Here is a 3209-nt window from a genome sequence, read left to right on the forward strand (position 1 = left end):
CTTGCACGCAGAACTGTTTTATACACAATTCCACATCCTTTAAATGATACCGTCTGGTGGTGGAATAGAGTACACCACTAGAATACACTGAGGAGGGGTCTATTTGGGGATTTTATTATAGAAAGCCGTATTATCTGTTCAGTAAATGTTATTTAATTTTTTTTTACTTATTAAATGCATTTTAAATATAAAGTAGGAAGGGTTGCCACATACAGACTCCGGGTGCGAAATGCTCTAGGTACGTCCGTTGGCAGTCCACCCCTGTGCCAAAGTGAAAGTGATGGCAGATAAGAACCATCTTGTCTGCCCATCCTCTGAGTATTTTGCTTTGTCAATGCCTTTATCCTATATCTAGCTGAGCCTTATGCCATGCTTGCTTAAACACCTTCACTGTATTAACATCTACCACTTCTACTGGAAGGTTATTCCATGCATCCACTACCCTTTCAGTAAAGTAATATTTACTGATGACTATGTCCTCTTGTTGTGGTAATATTTCTTCTTTTTTTAAAAAAAACTCTCTTCCGTTATCGTGTCGCTTCCTTTAACCCCTTAACGACAATCCATGTACATGTACGGGGTTGCCGTGCAAGGGGTTAACGACAATGCCCGTACATGTACGGGCTGCCGTTAAATAGCTGCATCGCCGCGATCGCAGCGTTTTCGCCGCGATCGGCGGCTTTGCAGCATCCACGGAAGCCTCCCAAGTGAGGCTGACCGTGGATCCGGGGAGGGCAGCCCTCGGCAGCCCTCCCCGGAAGAAAAATGGCCCGGCTAAAACAGCTTAGGAAGCGATCTGAATCGCTTCCTAAGCATAAATGGTGTTACTGACATGCCTCGATATCGAGGCATGTCAGTAACACTACCCCCCTTCCCCGATCACCTTGTGATTGCTCCGAAGAGCAACCACAAGTGCCATCCTGTAAATGACGTTGCCGTCATTCACAGGATGGCATCAACAATAGAAATGAGTTCATAGAGGGTCTATCCAGACCCTCTTGTGAACTCTCGAGCTCCTCCTGCAGGTTGAATGCAGGTACTGCATCCAACCATGTAAGGTCAATGGAGCCCAGCTCACTAATTTTTTTAAAAAATGTTTAAAAAAAAATAAAAATAATATGGTAACATATAAAAATCCCCACTATCACCAAAAAAAAAAAAAAAAATTAATAAGCAAGTCCTAAAATTCTTTATCTTTACAAAAATTCCAGCATGGAAAGAGTTAAAATATTGGCATTACAAATGCCCATAGGGTGTCTCGTATTAAAAAATGCATGAGTGGATGGGATAAATTGAATTGGTCGGGTTCAAAGGTGTCCCAAATATGGGACATGGGGGCAGTAGGATCAGATGTCTAAATGGCCAAAAAATACACACCTCACAAAGGCGGCCTTTTACCTCCCAAATAACCCAACAAACCCATGCATGTGGGGTATCACTGCGCTCAGGAGATGTTACTGAACACATATTGGGGTGTTGTTTGACAGGGACATATACCAGGAGCGATAAATTTATACCTGAAGTACAACGTGTGTGAAAAAAATACAAAAAAATGTACTACCATAAAGTTTCACAAAGGCTGGTGGTAAAATTAGTGCATGGAAAGGGTTAAATTACCAGCATGTGAAATACCTTGGGGTGTCTAGTTTTTAAAAATATATGACTTGATGGGGTAAATTGCATTGGCCGGCTTCAAAGATACCCGAAATGGCACATGGGGCGAAGAATTACCAGATTTGGAAAAAAAAGTTTTGAAATAGCAAAACGCTACCTGTACTTATTGCCCCATAACGTGCAGAAAAAAGCAAAAAAACATAAAAACATTGGGTATTTCTAAACTCAGGACAAATAGTAGAATCTATTTAGCAGGTTTTTTCATTCGTTTTTGCAGATGAGTAAAAGTTTTTTGTTTAAAAAGTGAGAAAAAGTAATTTTTTAACAAAAAATCCCCATATTTTATCATTTTTTTTATAGTAAATTAGATGATATGATAAAATTAATGGTATCTAAAGAAAGCCCTGTTTGTCCTGAAAAAAACAATATATAATATGTGTGGGAGCACGAAATGAGAAAGAAGAAAATCACAGCTAAACAGGAACACCGAAAAATGTTAAAATAGCCATTGTCCCACAATATACTACGAGTAATAACCCCTATTGTCCTTAAGGGGTTAAGGATTTAAATGTTTCTATTATATCCCCCCTGTCACGTCTTTCTTCCAGGCTATGTATGTTAAGATCCTTTAACCCCTTAAGGGCCAGGCTGTTTTTTACTTTTTTGTACCCTTTGGGACCAAGGCCGTTTTAACAATTTTGCGGCGCTCGTGTTTAGATGTAATATTTTCCTCACCCATTTAGGGTACCCACACAAGTTATATATTGTTTTTTTCAGGACAAGAAGGGCTTTCTTCAGATAGCACATCTAATTTCCTATAAAAAAAAATAAAAAAAAATAGGATTAAAAAATAAAAAAAATAAAAACTTTTTCTCACTTTTATTTGACAATTTTTTTACTCATCCAAAAAAGCTAATAAAAAAACTGCTAAATAGATTCTATTTGTCCTGAGTTTAGAAATACCCAATGTTTTTATGTTTTTTTGCTTTTTCTGCGTACAAGTAGCGTTTTGCTATTTCAAAACCAATTTTTTTCCAAATCTGGTCATTCTGCCCCATGTGCTATTTTAACCCTTTCCATGCACTAATTCTACTCCCACCCTTTGTCAAACTTTGTGGTAGTAATTTATTTTGTGGTTTTTTTTATCACAAAAATGCGCTTAAGGTATGTATTTACTGCTCCTGGTGTATGTCACTTTCAAACAAGTCCCCAATATATGTTCAACAACATCTCCCGAGTACAGTGATACCCCCCATGCATGGGTTTGTCGGGTTGTTTGGGAGGTAAAACGCCAGGAAGTGCGCATTTTTTAACTTGGAACTTTTACATCTGGTCCTACTGCCCCCATGTCCTATGTGGGCCATCCTTGAAGCCGGCTAATTCAATTTACCCCATCAAACCATATATTTTTGAAAACAAGACACCCTTTCAAATTTTCAAAATTTCAAATTTTAACCCTTTCCATGCATGAGATTCTACCACCAGCCTTTGCGGTAGTAAGGTTTGTGGTAGTAATTTTTTTTTTTTTTTTAGAGCTGCATTTTTTCATAATCGATTAGTTGGCCACCTATTTTATCGATTCATCTTCTCACTAC

The sequence above is a fragment of the Spea bombifrons genome, chromosome 4 (assembly GCF_027358695.1).
Source record: "Spea bombifrons isolate aSpeBom1 chromosome 4, aSpeBom1.2.pri, whole genome shotgun sequence".
Lineage (NCBI taxonomy): Eukaryota > Metazoa > Chordata > Amphibia > Anura > Pelobatidae > Spea > Spea bombifrons.